This window comes from Pinus tabuliformis, chromosome X, assembly GCF_031772625.1.
Source record: "Pinus tabuliformis cultivar Carrire ecotype Pingquan chromosome X, CPIR1, whole genome shotgun sequence".
Lineage (NCBI taxonomy): Eukaryota > Viridiplantae > Streptophyta > Pinopsida > Pinales > Pinaceae > Pinus > Pinus tabuliformis.
This window is the reverse complement of record NC_142308.1, coordinates 1,047,014,942-1,047,033,883: the sequence shown is the minus strand read 5'-3', so window position 1 is coordinate 1,047,033,883 and position 18,942 is coordinate 1,047,014,942. Positions and strand designations below refer to the sequence as shown.

Below are 18,942 nucleotides of genomic sequence, written 5' to 3'. Positions count from 1 at the left end.
TATGCGTGTCTCTTGCCGTCGATTATGCTAGTAGCATGAGAGCTGCCAGAGGATAGCCAATTCCCTTTGGTTGTGCCAGACCTACCAGAAGCAACGAAGTATGCTTCGCTATGGGCCACTAAGAATGCGCAACGAATTAAGGATAACAAGATCTTCTAGATCTCGATGGAGATGAACATCCGCATGGCCATCAATTGCAAACTGCGATTGTTTCCTACAGTGTATGCCAACCTACAAGGCTATGCAGAGTTTAAATTAGATTTTCACCATGTGTCCATCAGGGCACGGAAGGATGCTGCACAGAAATTGTATGACTTGCCTTATCTAGCAATGGATGACACCATTGATGCAGTACTTGATCAATGGCCCGTAGAGTGGCACACTACATCAGACTTGGTGGTGGGAGGGAGAAAGTTCACCACACAGAGAAAGAAGGAGGAGGCCAAGCTAAAGATGACGTAGCTGGCCAAAAAGAGAAAGAAGGAGGCCATTGACAAGGCCCAGGCGGAGCGCGATGCCGCTCAGAAGGCAGAGAAGAAAATAGGTGGAACAGAGTGAGGCTCTGACAAAGGCACGAGGTCGCCTTCACCTGGGACAGAGGAGGAGACGGACGAGCAGATAGAACATCACGATACGAACCCATAGGCGAGGTCTGCCCACATCAAGCGTCCAAGGGAGTAGGAGAAAGGAGGGTCCAGGAAGAAATCAAAGGTTACTAAGACATCACTAGACCCAATCACGGTAAAAGAGGGTGATTTGCATGACATTGGTGACACGGTGTGGGATGTTACCGCGGAGGCCCTACAATAGTTTGAGGAGCAACAACAAATAATATTGGGGGATATCCAGATAGGTTTGTAGGAGATGAAAACCCGCGCATCACAAGCTGGCACGGTGTCCAACAGCCTTTTTATCGACACTTTAGAAGCAGCCAAGATGCTATGCGTGAAGGCCTCCAGTGTGATAGTGCTGCCTTATGGAGCACTGACTACAGAGAATGAAGCTGACAGGCCCACTATCAGTGCCCTTAAGGGAGTAGGGTTGAATTTGGCAGCGCTCCCTAGTGAAGCACTCCACCTCTTGCAGGATGGAGTGATTGTAGAGCTGAGGGCCCGTGAGCACCGCGCCCTCCAGGTGATTAGTGAACAACAAATTAACAATGAGCAGATGGCACTACAACGCGACTCTTCCATCACCACTGTGACAGAGGCAACCAATCAGAACAAGCGTATAATACAGGTCATCAAGGAGGCATGTCGAATGGTACTAGAGTTGGCCATTCCTGAGGAAGAACTAGTTGAGGTGCATGTCCACAAGCTGGTTACAGGGGTGCACGATGTTCGTATAGAAATTACGAGGGTTTAGTTGGAGTTGAACCTGAAAATCAAAGAGTTACAGTTCAAGGCCCAGCCTTCAACTCCGCTAGAAGTAAAGGAGCAGTGGGTGATCACTGTCACAGAAGCAGTAGCGGCTGTTGACAGTGAAGTAGCAAACTGCACACAACTTTTTGAGCAGTTGTTCGAGGTCCTAACAAGCTTGCAGGATGACCCTCATGTACAGTGACTGGAGACACAAGCGTGTGAGCTAGAACAATGCTATGATGAAGTCAAAGGCATAACGCGAATTGCCACTCTCACACAATGACTAGCAAAGCTGTAGGAGGCCAAGCAGCTAAAGGAACAGGTGGATGTAGCGCTGCATAGAGAAGTAGTGCTAAAGGCATGACTGAAGCCCTGACTAGATGAGGCATACACAGGTGACAACCTCTATTGAAGGAAATCTTGTGACTCTGTAAGCAACTCAGCAAAAGCTTCAGGCTGACAGTTCAGCAGCAGTGACCGAGCAAATGGTCGAAGACGCGAAGCAGGCGGCCACATAGTGCACTCTTGAGGTTGCAGTCATACAAGTCGAGCTAGGAGGTCTTCACGCTAAGATATCTGTGCCTATTGAGTGACTCGAAGGCGAGTCATGATGTTTGTGTTGGGGGCTTGTTGGGAACAGGATCCCCCAAGGACAGTTTTGGGGCTAAAATCTCATGTTTTAAGTCAATTTTTGTAATAAATTTGTATAGACTCTGCATTTTGTGGTTACAGAGCGCGAAGGTGTCATGAGTCATAAGAGGTTGTCCACCCTTATTTTGTAAAGTAAAGTTGATTGTAGAGGTCTACCCTTGGTCCGCGGACCATGGGATTGTATAGAAAGAGCTAAGTAAACTCTAAGTAGTTCAAATGAGTCATATTGGTAGATGAAGTCTTGAGCAATAAAGAGAGAAGTCTAAGTTGTAGGTCTTAGTGTAAGTAGAGGCTCTACAGCTGAGTGCGCATAGGCCTAGGGTGTAAGTCCACAGTTGAGTGCACCGACCCCTGCAGCTGTGTGTGCAGGGTGGATAGAGTCTGTAATCATCTAAAGATATCAATAAAGAGAAGTATTCTACAAATTCTGTGTTTGTATTTCTTGTTAATGCATCTTGTCATATTGTGTATGAATTTGATTTATAATGCTTATGTGATGCGCAAATGTATGTAATTACGTTGGTTAATTGAACGCAAGTAAGAATACCTGTTTACGCAGTGCTGACTGTGATTGTTTAGCAAGATAATTAACCACTTAAGAATAACTTGGAAATCTGTTCTATATGCTACTTCAGCAGCGCAAAAGTACCTGAACTATAGGTTAGGGCCACATGAAGCTGATCGTACCCCTTCGCGGAGGTACTGAAGGGCAGAGCAAGGGGTTAGAGAGGCATAGCCCTAGAAGTATACAACCTACGCGAAAGCAAGAATATAAGGAATAAACTGACATCATGACCATTTGAGGGTGCGGAAACTTGGTTCCAGCATCTCCCCATACTACTTCAGGTGAGACTTTGGTTTGCGCTCCATGTGTTGATGCCGAAATGGCCAGTAGTGTAGGTATTTGTTTGGCTAACTAACATTGAACCTGGGTCAAGCCCCACCAAGCCAACAGATAGTCGTTGTTGCAGCGACTCGCTTCACACACATGCATGTTTTCCTGTTTTTTGAATCCTACACTTTTTGTTTCCATGTATTAGCATTCACTCTTGTTTTCACTCATCTCAACATGCATTCAGACATCTCATGTTTTCAGTCACCCGTCGGCTAGTCTAGGTTGCCTTGGCTCAGACTGTGCCTTGCCTGGCTAGCACTGTGCATTTCTGGAAGAGAAGGCTCTACCTTTTCTCTAGAAATTGCGCAAGTCTAGCCCAGCACTGACCTCTAGGCTTACATTGCACAATTCTTGGAGGCAGTGTCCTGCTGGCCCCAGAAACTGTGCAATGCAGTTTGCTGGTTGCATGTCACTGCTGAATGAAATTATGCATTGTGCAGTTTCAATCCTCAACATGTCAGGCTAGACTTTGCATTGCATAGTTCCAGCACTCAGTTAGCCTCCTGCAGCCTGGATTGTGCCTTGTGAAGTTTTGGTAGTCAGTCTCTTGACCTCCTGGTGGAAATTGCGCAACCTTCATGATCAAGCACATAGGTATGTTGCAAGTCAGTCCTCAAGTTTGTTTTGGTTTTCAACTAACAGATTGCTTTCCATGAGTATTTCTATGCCACCAAGCATCACAGGTGTTTGTCTGTCTCTCAGCAACACAAGTACAATGGCCTTAAGGAGAGCAAAGTCAAAGGACATCGTTAAGAGCACAATGGGGGTTATAGCCAAGCAAGTGTCTATGAGCTTGCCTACCTATGAAGACATCAAGTTGTTCGTAGACAAGGTAATCAAGATAAGATGGTGGCAAGATCACAGTGAGAAACACCATCAGCAACAACAGAAGGCAACACACTCGCATGTGGCGAGTGCAAGAGGAAGGTTGTTGACAACATAGAGGCGAAGCAAAGTTGCAAGTTCAAAGCAGATCTACTCATGACGAAAGTAGCTTTCGATATTGAGGCTATGAGGTGACGTCGTGACACGAAGATCATGCAAAGGAAGAGAGAGAAACAGAGAACGAGTTTCATGTGCTGAAGCGGTAACTGAAGGAAGAACAGGAGCTGCACAAACAAGAGAATGAGTTGCAGCAGGAACAGGTACAGAAGGGGGGCAACATGCACAGACGGATGAAACTACGCCCGTACAAGTTATAGATCCATCCTAGCAGCTGGCATAGTGCAGACAAGGCGAGTAGTGTTGTTGATCGCATGCAAGGGAATTCAACAGCATGCATGTCATTGTGCACATGCATGCGATACCACCCTTTTGCCGCACTCACCAAGGCGAAGACAAGAAGCAAGTCCGACTAGAGCTGAATGTGTATTTTGACAAGTTTATGTGCATGGCCACCAACACATGCTTGGAGATCAGCGTAGACACTATGCATCAGTATGTTGTTGGTCTAGCCACGCCCAAGAAGACCATGTGCATGCTATCAGATGAGTTGGATGAAGAAGCTATATAAGTGTACTCGGATGTAATGGAAGCAAGAGTTCGTTTCAGCAAGATGTCACTGTTGAGCACACGAACACCATCACGGATGACCAATCTTGGCATCAACTCACCACCTTTGACCATCACAAGGATGTCAAAGAGTTGGTCTCACCACAATTGTTCGAGTGTTACTGATGTCTTGCATGGCTTGCTCAAGCCATTTTATCTCACAAGGGCACATGTGCATTATAATGTAACATCTTGTCAAGTGGAAGTTCAAGTGTCGATAGTTGAATGTAACAGTCATAGAGTAGTTGAAGAGTCATGAGGATAGATGAATGGTCACAAAGGGGAATGTCAAGGGTTACCCCACCCTTTGCTATAAATATAACCTCATAACTCATTGTAGAGGCTTTTGGTCCGCCAAGCTTCCAATAGGAGTATCTTAGAGAAATCTTGGACAATATTGCAATGATCCTTGGCTTCTCCACTGTGCAGGGCTAGTATATATCTTTGGAGGAGTAGAAGGTTGTGACTGTAACGTTCAAGTATTGGAACTACTGGTTGGACATGGATGTATTGTATGACTGGAACTTACACTTCTTAATATAACAAAGCTAACACGTTTCATGCATATGTCATATTGTATTCCAACTATCTTGTTTACACTAAATGATATATGTATTTGTTTCCTTACGCATGCATCTATGGACTATTCTGTATAAGTATGTATGAATCTTATTGAAATGTGTTGATTGGTTAACCATCACTTTGGATTTCTTGTTAACCTTCTTTCCAATTTGTGATGCATCTTTTTTCTTGTGTTCCCTTCCAAGCTACGTACTATTACAAGTTTCCAAGGGGTGCACTCACCCCACTTTCTTTGTGTTAAAACCATTCATACACCTTCCTTGAATCATCGCATCTGTCATACCCTTGCTACCAACATTGACATCTTACTTGCCTCTATGTGAAACCGTGGTCAAGGCGATACCGTACGCCCCACTACTGGGACTCCTACACTAAACGGTCTAAGGCCTAATTGGGACTTCCTACCAGGTAGATCCCTTGACATGTTGGTGGGTCCAACACCATCAACAATATGGTATACATTATAGGTTCTATATTTCTCCATATCATTCCTTGAATTAGCTCTCATATCATACCAGTCTCTGAGATTTGCAGCCTTCACATACAACCTCCTGCAGATTCGCAGCCTTCACATACAACCTTCCATAGTTTCCAAGCCTTCACATACAACCTTCCGCAGATTTGCAACCTTCACATACAACCTTTCGTAGATTCGCAGCCTTCACATACAACCTTATGTAGATTCGCAACCTTGACATACAACCTTTCGCCTCTCAAGTTATCATGTTAGTTAATTTAGTTGTTGTTGCCTCCTACAACGTTTACACTGTAAGGCATTCCCCTCTGAAATCAACTCCCCCAATTTCCTTTCTGTCCTAACCTTGACTGTCACATCCATTGTTAGACGATTAAACAATGGTATGCCATCAAATTTGATGAAATATTAATTATAAAACATTAAACGATGTTTAATTAAAGATTAGTTAATTAATTAAATTTTTGTTACCCCTTACCCAGCTTGTCATGAGCATGTGAATAGTTGTGTTTACTATAAAGGAGGGGAATTCGTGAATACCTTGTTTGCTACATGAGGAGGCACAGGAGGAGGATTACTCAGTTTTCACCTTCCCCTACATCCGAATTTGATGGCCTCTGCACCAGAACTGATTATGGCCCAGTTATGGCTGGGTAGTTATTAGGTATGGTGTACATTCTAGGTTCTAGCTTGCTGCTTATCACTCGTCGAATGTAGCACTCATTTCATACCAGTGTCTGAGATTCAAAGATTTCACATACAACATTTCGCAGATTTACAACCTTCACATACAACCTTCTGCCTCTCAGGTTATCATGTTAGTTAATTTAGCTATTGTTTCCTTCTATAATTTTTATGTCGTAAGGCATTCCCCTCTGATATCAACTCCCCCAGCTACCTTCCCATCCTAATATTGGCCACCAGATCCATTGTTAGATGATTAAAACTATGTTCTGCTGTAAAATTTAATAAAATATTAATCATAAAACATTAAAAACATTTAATTAAAGATTAGTTAGTTAGTTAATTATTTTTTCGTTAAACCTTAACAAATTTATCATGCAAGCGCGAATTGTCACGTTTGCTACAGCGTAGAAGCAGGCTTGAATACCTTGTTTTATGAATGAGGAGGGTTGCGTTTACTACAAGATGAGGAGGGCCAGGAGGAGGATTACTCAGTTGCCATCTTTCCCCTGTATCCGAATCTTGTGGCCTCTGCATCAAAACCGATTATGGTCCAGTTATGGTTGGGTAGTTATTAGTTATTACGCATGGCATACATTATAGGTTTTAGCTTTCTACTTTTCACTCCTTGAATGTAGCTCTCATCTCATACTAGTCTCTGAGATTCGTAGATGTCACATACAACCTTCAGCAGATTCACGGCCTTCACATACAACCTTCCGCAGATTTGCAACCTTCACATACAAACTTCCACCTCTCAGGTTATCAGGTTAGTTAATTTAGTCGTTGTTGCCTCCTACATTTTTTATGCTATAAGGCATTCCACTCTGAAATCCACCCCCCCAGGTTCCTTTATTTCCTAATCTTGACCATTAGATCTATCGTTAGATGATTAAGAAATGGTGTGCCATCGAATTTAATAAAACATTAAAAAACATTTAATTAAAGATTATTTAATTAATTAATTAAATTTTCATTACCCCTTACCCAACCCATCTTGCACACGGAAATAGTTGTGCTTGTTGCAGAGGAAGGGTAGGCATCAATACCTTATTTATTGCATGAGGAGGGCCACATTTCCTGTAGGATGAGGAGGCTCGAGAGGAGGATTACTCAACTGCTAGCTTTCCCCTACATCCAAACCTGGCGGCCTTTGCATCAGAACTGGTTATGGCTCAGTTATGGCCTGGTAGTTATTAGTTACTAGCTATGGTGTACATTCTAGGTTCTAGCTTGCTGCTTATCACTCCTTAAATGTAGCTCTCATCTCATACCAGTCTCTGAGATACACAACCTTCACATACAACCTTCCGTAGATTCGCAGCCTTCACATATAGCCTTCCGCAAATTTGTAGCCTTCACATACAACCTTTCACCTCTCAAGTTATTAGGTTAGTTAATTTATCTACTTTCGCCTCCTACAATTTTTACACCATAAGGCATTCCCCTGTGAAAACAACTCCCCTAGCTACATGTTTGTCCTAATATTGACCTTCAGATCCATTTTTAGACGATTATACAATGGTCTGCCATCGAATTAATAAAATATTAATTATAAAACATTAAAAAATATTAAATTTAAGATTAGTTAATTAATTAATTAAATTTTCGTTACCCCTTACCATACCGTTGTGCGCGTGCGATTAGTCGTGTTTGTTGTGGAGGAGGGGCAGGCACTAATACCTCGTTTGATGCACAAGTAGGGCCACATTTCTTACCTGACAAGGAGGGTTAGGATGAGGATTAATTGGTTACCAGCTTTCCTGTGCATTCAAATCTGGCAATGTCTACATCAAAACTCGTTATGGCCTAGTTATGGCCTGGTAGTTATTAGTTATTAGGTATGGTATACATTCTAGGTTCTTGCTTACTGCTTATCACTCCTTGAATGTAGCTCTCATCTTATACCAGTCTCTGATATTCGAAGCCTTCACATATAGCCTTTTGCATATTCGCAAGCTTCACATACAGCCTTCCGCATATTCACAACCTTTACATACAACCTTCCGCCTCTCAAGTTATCAGGGACATAATTTAACTACTATTACCTCCTATAGTTTTTACACCGTAAGGCATTCCCCTGTGAAATCAACTCCCCCAGCTACCTTTTTGTCCTAATATTGACCCTCAAATCCATTGTTAGACCATTAAAAAATGGTTTTCCACTGAATTTAATAAAATGTGAATTATAAAACATTAAAAATGTTTAATTAAAGATTAATTAATTAATTAATTAATTAAATTTTCGTTACCCCTTACCCAGGCCATCATGCACGCACGAATAGCCATGCTTGTTGCAGAGGAGGGGTAGGCACGAATACCTTGTTTGCTACAGAGGAGGGCCACGTTTCCTAGAGGAAGAGGAGGGCTAAGAAGAGGATTACTAAGTTGCAAGCTTTCTCTTGCGTCTGAATCTGGTGGCCTCTGCATTAGAGCCGGTTATGGCCCAGTTATGGCCTAGTACTTATTAGTTATTAGGTATGGTATACATTCTAGGTTATGGCTCAATTCTTATCACCCCTTGAATGTAGCTCTAATCTCATACTAGTCATTGAGATTTGCAACCTTTTTCATACAACTTTCCACAAATTTGCAATCTTCACATACAACCTTCCACAGATTCAAAGCCTTCACATACAATCTTTGCAGATTCATAGCTTTCACATACAACCTTCCGCCTCTTAGGTTATCAAGTTAGTTAATTTAGTTGTTGTTTCCTCCTACAGTTTTTACGTCATAAGGTGTTCCCCTTTGAAATCAACTCCACCAGTTTCCTTTCTATCCTAATCTTGGCCGTCAGATCCATTGGTATATGATTAAACAATGGTATGCCATCAAATTTAATAGAATATTAATTATAAAACATTAAAAAATGTTTAATTAAATTTTAGTTAATTAATTAATTAAATTTATGTTACCCCTTACCTATTGCATCGTGCTCGCACGAATAGTTGCGTTTACTGTAGAGGAGGGGCAGGTGCGAATATCTTGCTTGTTGCACGAGGAGGGTTGTGTTTCCTGTAGGACGAGGAGGTCCAGGAGGAGGATTACTCAGTCACTAGCTTTCCCCTGCATCAGAATGTAGTGGCCTCTGCATTAGTACCGGTTATGGCCCATTTATGGCCTAGTAGTTATTAGTTACTAGGTATGGTTACATTCTAGGTTTTGGTTTGTTGCTTATCACTCCTTAAATGTAGATCTCATCTCATACCAGTCTCTGATATTCACAGTCTTCACATACAAGCTTTCACCTCTCACGCTATTAGGTTAGTTAATTTAGCTGTTGTTGCCTCCTACAGTTTTTACATCGTAAGGTGTTCCCCTCTGAAATAAACTCCCCCAGTTGCCTTTCTGTCCTAATCTTGACTGTCAAATCCATTATCAAAAGATTAAAAAAGGGTTTATCATCGAATTCAATAAAATATTAATTATAAAACATTAACTTTTTTAATTAAATATTAGTTAATTAATTAATTAAATTTTTGTGACCCCTTACACATCCTGTCTTGCATGTGTGATTAGTCGCGCTTGCTGCAGAGGAGGGGCAAGCACGAATAACTTGTTTGTTGCACAAAGAGGGCCACGTTTGCTGTAGGACAAGGAGGGCCAGGAGGAGGATTACTCAGTTTCCATATTTCCCCTGCATCTAAATTTGGTGGCCTCTGCATCAGAACCAGTTATGGCCCATTTTTGGCCTGGTAGTTATTAGGTATGGTATACATTCTAAGTTATTGCTTGTTTCTTATCACTCCTTGAATGTAGCTCTCATACAATATCAATCTATGAGATTCGTATCCTTCACATACATATTTCCTCAAATTCACAGCCTTCACATACGGTCGTCCACAGATTCGTAGCCCTCACATATAACCTTCCGCCTCTCAGGTTCACAAAAAATTTGAAGGATGGAAAATTATCTTGAAGTTTAAAAATATTGGCGAATCTCACTAGTCCTTAATATGCAAACTATAAAATGTTTATTGATGTATTTGTAAAATTATTTAAATTTGTAATGATTATATATATACCCTATATATAATGTTGGCTAGTTTTAAGGTAAAATAAGTTTATATTATAAAATTTGGGCGCATAAATTTGATAAAAAAATGGAAATTGGCGAATCTGTTTTTTGGAAAAATCATGGAAAATTAGCCCACCTGTAAATATTAACCCCTAAAATTTCCATGCTCAGGTTATCAAGTCAGTTAATTTAGTTATTGTTTCCTTCTACAGTTTTTAGGCTGTAAGGTGTTCCCCTTTGAAATCAACTCCCCCAGCTGCATTTCTATCCTAATATTAATCATTAGATCCATTGTTAAATGATTAAACAATTGTTTGTCATCAAATTTAATAAAATATTAACTATAAAACATTAGAAAACGTTTAATTAAAGATTAATTAATTAATTAATTAATTAAAATTTTCTTAACCATTACCCAGCCCGTCGTGCATGCGCGAATAACCACGTTTGCTGGAGAGGAGAGGCAAGCATGAATACCTTTTTTTCTGCATGAGGAGGGTTGTGTTTCCGACATAACGAGGAGGGAAAGGAGGAGGATTAATTAGTTGCCAGCTTTCCCCTACATCCAAATCTTCCGGCCTCTGCATCAAAACTGGTTATGGCCTGATAGTTATTAGTTATTAGGTATGGTATACATTCTAGGTTTTGGCTTGCTACTTATCACTCCTATAATGTAGCTCTCATCTCATACCAATCTATGGGATTCACAACCTTCACATACAACCTTATGTAGATTTGCATCCTTCACATATAACCTTCCGTAGATTCGCAGCCTTCACAAACAACATTCTTCCTCTTAGGTTATCAGGTTAGTTAATTTAGCTATTGTTGCCTCCTACAATTTTTAAATCATAAGGCATTCCCCTTTGAAATCAACTCCCACACCTTCCTTTTTGTTCTAATATTAACCGCCAAATCCATTGCTAGACAATTAAACAATGGTCTACCGTCAAATTTAATAAAATATTAATTATAAAACATTAAAAAATATTTAATTAAAGATTAGTTAATTAATAAATTAAATTTTGGTTACCCATTACCAACACCTTTGTGCAAGCGCGAATAGCCGTGTTTTCTGTAGAAGAGGTTCAGGCATGAATACATTGTTTGCTACACGAGGAGGGCCGCGTTTCCTGTGGGATGAGGAGGGACATGAAGAGATTACTCAGTTTCCAGCTTTCCCCTACATCTGAATCTAGCGTCCTTTGAATCAGGACCGATTATGGCTTGGTAGTTATTAGTTATTAGGTATGCTATACATTCTAGGCTCTCGCTTGCTACTTATCACTCCTTGAAAGTGGCAATCATCTCATACCAGTCTCTGAGAATCATAGCCTTCACATATAGCTTTCCACAGATTTGCAGCCTTCACATACAACCTTTCGCAGATTTGTAGCCTTCAGATACAACCTTCCGCCTCTCACGTTATTAGGGTAGTTAATTTAGCTATTGTTTCCTCCTATAGTTTTTACGCCGTAAGTTGTCCCCTCTGAAATAAACTCCCCCAGCTCCCTTTTTGTCCTAAGCTTGACCGTCATATCCATTTTCAGAAGATTAAAAAATGGTATTCCATCAAATTTAATAAAATCTTAATTATAAAAAATTAAAAAATGTTTAATTAAAGATTAGTTAATTAATTAATTAAATTTTCATTACGCCTTAACCATCCCATATTGTGCATGTGAATAGACGCATTTGTTGTAGAGGAGGGGTAGGCACGCATAACTTGTTTGTTGCACGAAGAGGGTTGCATTTCTTGCAGGTCGAGGAGGGTTAGGAGGAGGACTACTCAGTTGCCAGCTTTCCCCTGCATCTGAATCTGGCGGCCTCTACGTCAGAACCAGTTATGGTCAAGTTTTTCCCTAGTAGTTATTAGGTATCATATACATTCTAGGTTCTGGCTTGCTTCTTATCACTCCTTGAATGTAGCTCTCATATCATACCAGTCTATTAGATTTTTAGCCTTCACATACATATTTCCGCAAATTCGCAGTCTTCACATACAACTGTCTATAGATTAGCAACCTTCAGATACAATATTTTGCCTCTCAGGTTACCAGGTTAGTTAATTTCACTATTGTTGTCTTCTATAGTTTTTACGCTGTAAGGCATTCCCCTCTAAAATCAACTCCCCTATCTGCCTTTTTGTCCTAATATTGACCGTCATATCCATTTTTAGACGGTTAAACAATGGCTTTCCGTCGAATTTAATAAAATATTAATTTTGGATTTGAGAGATCTGTGGTTTTTATCTTTTGAATCATTGACCGGAGAATCCACAGTATGAACATTTTTGTACCAACGTTTCAAATCCCAAATGGGATCCATCATCAGGGTTTGAGAATGATGATAAAAGAAGAGCAGAATGGATAGAATAAATACCCATGAGGATAAAATTTTAAGGAAAAGCACAGGTCGGCTTGAATCTGAATTTTATTTTAATTTTAATCTTATTTTTATTTTTATTTTTCTTTTTAATAAATTACTATTGTTTTATTGAAATTTTATTAAAATTTTTATTTTATTTTTCATTTTTAATAAATTACTTTTGTTTTATTGAAATTTTATTAAAATTTTTAATCTTTTAATACCTAGGTTTATAACCTATAGATTAAAAAGGAAATAGAGTTGATACTAAAAAAAATTTGGATAATAGATTAAACTAAAATATATTAATTTCTATATAAATTAATTTAATCTATTAAACCAATTCATATTATTAATTATAAATAATAAATGTTTATAATTGATCAATATAATAATTAATATATTAATTATTAAATCAATTCATATTAATAATTATAAATAATAAATATATTAATTAATTAATATATTAATTTTTAGATATAAATATATTAATTAAATAATATTAAATAATTTATTAAATATATTAATTTTTAGATATAAATATATTAATTAATTAATATATTGATAATTAATATATTAATTTTTAGATAATAGATTGAACTGAAATATATTGATTTCTATATAAATTAATTTAATAAATTAAACCAATACATATTAATAATTATAAATAATAAATATTTATAATTGATCAATCTGATAATTAATATATTAATTAATAATTATATTTATAATTGATCAATATAATAATTAATATATTAATATATTAATTAATAATTATATTCTAGCATTAAAAAGTTAATTATTAAGTTAAAGGAGCTATTTTAATAAAATGAAGGGATGATTAATTATTATAGAAATACTAGGGAAATATATCAATTTCTAAATAAATTTGAACCAACTTATATTAACAATTATAACTAATTAATATTTATAATTAATTAATATAATAATTAATAAATTAATTAATAGTTAGGAAGAAATTAATATATTAAAGTATTTTAATGTTAATAATTCTAATTATGATATAAATAAAAGCACTGACCAATAGAATAGGATAGGGATAACTTACCTGCTGAAGGCTTACCTGGGGATGGGTTGACACTTTTTGATTTCCCTGATCAGGGGAAGCCAGCTCTCACTAATCTCCATACCATTGTCTCTGTTCAAATTACAAGGATGCTTAATAATTTCGAGTGCTTCTCTGATCTTTCGTCTCTGATGTTGTTTTTCCCTTGCGATAATTGATGTGTTTTCCAGGCAGATGTGGTGCTTAGTCTTTGAGGAGTGTTCTGCCAATGCTGAGGTACGAGATCTTCCATTCCTGATGTCAGCGCCATGTTCCTTGAGTCTTGTCTGGAGGGAGCGACCTGTTTCACCTATGTAGCTTTTTCCACAAGAAGAGTCTATTTTATAACTCATCTTTTACAGACTTCAAACTTTGCCTGATAGTACCAGGAGCTGAGAATTGTGTTATAATGTTTTTCTTTTTTAGGATTTTAGCGATTTTGTCTGTAACCCTATGGATATAAGGTAGAAAAACCTTACCACATTGAGGTTGGTCCTGATCATTAGGCTTGGGAGATGACAACTTTCTTTCAGCTTTCTCCATGGCTTTTTTAATCTCATGATCTTTGTAGCCTATATTCTTAAAAGTTAAAACCAAATGCCTCTTTTCTTCGTTTATATGCTCTGCGTCAGAAATTCGAAGGGCTCTAATGGCAAAAGTGTTTAGAACACCAAACTTTTGGGCTGGGTGATGGTGGGAATCCGCATGGAGGTAACTTTCTGTGTGGGTTGACTTTCTGAAAACCTTATGACCCAAAGAGCCATCCTCTTTTCTGATGATAAGAATGTCCAAGAATGGGATGCTCATGTTTTCTTCAAGCTCCATAGTGAATTTTATTTCAGGGGAGATGGAATTTAGGTGAATGAAAAACTTGTCAAGTTCTGCTTTACCATGTGTCCACTTTATATTGGTGTCATCGACAAACCGCTTCCACCAGGCCGGCTTTAAAGGATATGATTCCAGGGCCTTCTTTTCAAAATATTCCATGTATAGGTTGGCCATGATTGGCGAGAGGGGTGATCCCATTACTACACCAGATGTCTGCTCATAAAATGCTCCTTGGAAGGTGAACACAGTTGACCTTAAGCAGACTTCAGCCAGCTTTGCAGTCCCTGGATCAGTAACATCTTTTATAACCTGAATGGCTTCATCAAGAGGAATCTTCGTGAATAAGGAGACCAAGTCAAAGCTTACAAGGATGTCATCCCTTTCCATCCTTTCATTTTTAATAAGATTCACAAAGTCCTGGGAGTCTTTGATGAAGGAATCAGTATTTCCAACAAGGGGTTTTAGAATTTTAGCAACGTATTTAGCAAGCTCATAGGTTGGGGAGCCAATAGTATTAACTATCGGTCTAAGGGGCACCCCTTCCTTATGGATCTTGGGTAATCCATAGATTCTAGGGATGGTTTCACAAGAGGGGGTTAATTTCTTCTTTAATTTTTCATCAAGGTTGGAATCTGAGATTATCTTTTTTACATCCCTCATGATTTTTGGCATGGGATTACTGCTCAGCTTCTTATAACTGCCACAATTTAGGTGATCATTCATTTTTCGAATATAGTCTTCTTTATCCAAGATGACTGCTGCTCCTCCTTTATCTGCTTTAAGAACTACCACCTTGTCATTATTTCGCAAGGACTTGAAAGCTTTTTGTTCTTCCTTACTCAAGTTGCTTTTGGGAGTTTTGGCTTTTCTCATGATGAGAGAAAACTCTTGCCTTAATGTTTCTTTGTCTTCCAGAGGGAGGTTGCTAATCCCATCTTCTATGCTACAAATCATCTTTTCAATGGGGAGGCTTTTAGGAGCCATCGCAAACCCCATACCTTTGCTGAGAACATTAATGGCTACCGGGTCTAATTCCTGGGAAGACAGGTTGACCACTTTTCTTTTTGATATTGACTCACATGTGTTTTCTGAAGACATACTTTTTTCTTCTTGGAAACTCATGCCTAAGTCTTGATTGCTAATGACTCCCGTGCTATCTATGGAGTTCACTAAATCTTGATTGCTTTTGATGTCTGGGGTATTATTTTTGCATTCATTGTCAACACAAACCCCCTGGCCACCCTTGTTTGGCGCATTACTTTTTACCCTTTCATGTTGGATAAATCTATCCTTTTTAATGTTTAATCTATGAATTTTCGCACCACCATATAAATTATTAACTAGGTCAGGAGCACCATCCCTAGAAACCTGTATTCTATCCATAGTATCCAACCCAACTGCGCTGTCATGAGCACCATCCTTGGAAACCTGCATTCGATCCATAGTATCCAAGCCAACTGCGCTGTCATGAGAACCATACCTGGAAACCTGCATTCTATTATTTATCCTCATGGGTATTTATTCTATCCATTCTGCTCTTCTTTTATCATCATTCTCAAACCCTGATGATGGATCCCATTTGGGATTTGAAACGTTGGTACAAAAATGTTCATACTGTGGATTCTCCGGTCAATGATTCAAAAAATATTAATTATAAATCATTAAAAAAAGTTTAATTAAATATTATTTAATTAATTAATTAAACTTTTGTTGACCCTTACCCAGCCCGTTGTGCACGTGAGAATAACCGCGTTTGCTAGAGGGGAAGGGTAGGTGTGAATACCCTTTTTGCTGCATAACGAGGGTCATGTTTCCTATAGGACGAGGAGGGCCAAGAGGAGGATTACTCAGTTGCCAACATTCCCCTACATCCGAATATCATGGCCTCTACATCAAAATTGTTTATGGCCCAACTATGCCCTGGTAGTTATTAGCTATTAGGTATGTTATACATTCTAGATTCTAGCTTGCTGCTTATCCCTCCTTTAATGTAGTTCTCATCTCATACCAGTCTCTGAGATTCACAACCTTCACATACAACGTTAGGTCCCTATAATACTTGTGATTCCCCATTACTATTGTCATTGTAGCCCTTATTGTTATTGTTGTGCCCCTATTGTCCCCATATTGTTATTATTGTGCCCCATAGAAGCCCAATATTGTTATTTTTGTGCCCTTATATTATTATTGTTATGTCAACTTTGATTATATTGTGACCCCTTTGACTCGTATATATAGAAAATAGGTTTTGTCATTTGTAGCATCCAAGAATTGTTCATTTTTGTAATGTAAAGGAGGTTTCGCCCTCGAAGAGGCTGATTTCTAAGTCATTGATATATCTTTTCTATATTTTGTGAGCTGGTTTCATAACATTTGGAATCAGAGGTTTGGATTCTAGGGTTTCACTACTCCAAAATAGGTCATTGTGGAATTTTCGCTATAATTTTTTTCCTGTGACGTCTCAAAAGCTGCACAAAAAAACCATTTGATATGAAATATCGATGATCCTCAGGCCAGAATTTCAAATCTTGTCTCGCTCTATTTTCATAGATATGATCAAAGGAATTGAGGGTTTTTGCAGGCTCTCGAATTACATCCCAAAAGGGTGACCTTGGGAACATCACCATAACTTTCTCTCGGAGTATCAGATTAAAATTTCAGAAGAAGTTTCATAAATAGGATGAACTATAGTTTTCTGTGCATCGGTTTCAGCTCCAGAGGTTGAAACAGTGACACATAGCACTTTGTACAAGTTTGTTGTATTGAAAAAGTGTATAATCAGGCCATCTTGGGAGATTGGTCATAACGTTTTCTTGGAGAACCCAATTTTGATCAGACTTGTGGCATTGGAAATAGGACTTAGAGGGTTACCATAGTTTGCAATTTTAGACCTTGGAGATCCGAAATTTCAGAGATACATCAGATACAATATTGAGCTCCTACAAAGTGTAAAAAGGTGTGTAGTTTTTTCTTAAATTTTGCATAAGCTTGGTTTGAAAAATTAGTTTGAAGGAATTCAAAGGGCATAGTGAAGTATAATTATCATTAATTGATGCCTCAAAGAAAGAAAATGGAAACACCTAGTAAGCAACCTAAAAGCTCTAGCATGACTCATGAAGAAGAGGAAGAAATGCAACATGATATATCAAAATTACGAGACCAAGTGCAAAAAAATTCACTCTCACAAAAGGTAACAAAAGCTAAGATGGATGGTTTAAAGAAAGGCGTGGAAGCTAAGATGGATGGCGTGGAAGCTAAGATGGATGGTTTAAAAAAAGGTGTGGAAGCTAAGATCGATGGTTTAAAGAAAGGAGTAGAAGCTAAGATGAATGAAATGGAAGCTAAGATAGATGGCGTGGAAGCTAAGATGGATGGTTTAAAGAAATGCGTGGAAGATAAGATGGATGGTTTAGAAGAAAGTCTTAATGGCAACATGGAAGATTTGAAGACAAATTTGACAAAGTTTCTACAAGAAATTCTTACTAATGGCAAAAGGGTAGTAAAGGAAACTCATGATGAGAAAAAAATAAATGTTAATCATGATTTCATAGACTCTAACATTGGATCGAAGACCCTCCATGTTCCAAAGATAGATTTGAGGAAGTTTGATGGCAAGGACCCTGTAACATGCATACTACAAATGTAGCAATATTTTGATCTTCACAATGTGCAAAACACACAAAAGGTACGCATTGCAACTTTAAATTTGGAACCAAATCATTTTGCATATTATTGATGGCTTTGCTCTTGTAAACAAATTGTCACTTGGGAAACTTTTATGGATGAAATGATAGCACATTATGAGGATACAAAAAGCAACACTTTTTTTTATCCAATTGATAAATCTCAAACAAAAGGGTTCAATGATGGAGCACATTGAGGACTTCCAAACATTGAATATAAGGGTAAAAGATATTCCAGAGGAGCATAGAATTGTTGTGTTCATAGGCACTTTAAATGATAACGTCCAACATGAGGTTCACCTTTAGGAACTTGATTCATTGGCGAAGGAATTCAGGTTGGCAAGAAAAATGTAAAGAAAAATTATGGCTACAAGGAAGTCTACCACTCACAATTATAAAAATGGAAGTGTTGTTACCCCTAGCCTTGCACAACCTACAGGGTTGACACCACAACAATTGGAAGAAAAAAGAGAAAAAGGGCTTTGTTACAGTTATGATAACAAATACACTAAAGGTCATAAGTGTGCTGAGAAGAAATTATTTTACATAGATTGTGAAGAGGAGGAAGAAAAGGACCAAGAAACATCAAAAGAAGAGGATATACACTAGGAACAAACCCTGGAGAAAGAAGAAATGAGTTCGACCATATCTTGTAATGCATTGGCCGGAATTACCATTCCTCAAGCTATCAAGATAGAAGGACATATCAAGAAGAAAAGGGTAATAATGTTGATTGATTCAAGCGGTACCCATAATTTTATTCATTGTAAGATAACTA

At 38.3% G+C, this 18,942-nt stretch overlaps 1 pseudogene; it reads left to right on the top strand.

The window, feature by feature from the left end:
• The first annotated feature begins 864 nt into the window (after positions 1–864).
• LOC149143381 (glutathione S-transferase U17-like) overlaps positions 865–18,942 on the top strand; it is a 39,488-nt pseudogene continuing 21,410 nt past the window's right edge.